At 62.7% G+C, this 284-nt stretch overlaps 1 protein-coding gene across 2 annotated transcripts in view; it reads right to left on the bottom strand.

The window, feature by feature from the left end:
- Adam12 (ADAM metallopeptidase domain 12) overlaps positions 1 to 284 on the bottom strand; it is a 405,947-nt gene that overhangs the window by 360,878 nt on the left and 44,785 nt on the right. The window lies entirely within an intron of this gene.

Genomic DNA, 284 nt, shown 5'->3' with positions numbered 1-284 from the left:
CCACGCGGGCGCCGAGCCGGGGCTGGACGTCGCGGCGACCGGAGGGATTTCCTGCTGCTGAGAGTCAGCTCCGACCCCGTAGCGCAGCGCCCCGCTGCTGAGGAGCAAGTCTAGCTTTTCATTTTGTAAAAAAAAAAGTCCCCCACTCGCCCACCCCCGGGTGTGTGAGTGTGCGCGCGCGCGCTGTTCTGGCACGAGCCAGCTTTGACCGTTGCAATAAATGAGCAAACTGTCCGAGTTGGCCCGGGGACGAGGAAGATCGTTAGTGAGAGCAGGCAGGCCTG

Source organism: Fukomys damarensis, unplaced genomic scaffold (assembly GCF_012274545.1).
Source record: "Fukomys damarensis isolate Sample0158 unplaced genomic scaffold, DMR_v1.0_HiC HiC_scaffold_8, whole genome shotgun sequence".
NCBI classification, from domain to species: Eukaryota; Metazoa; Chordata; class Mammalia; order Rodentia; family Bathyergidae; genus Fukomys; species Fukomys damarensis.
This window is presented reverse-complemented; position numbering and strand designations above follow the sequence as displayed.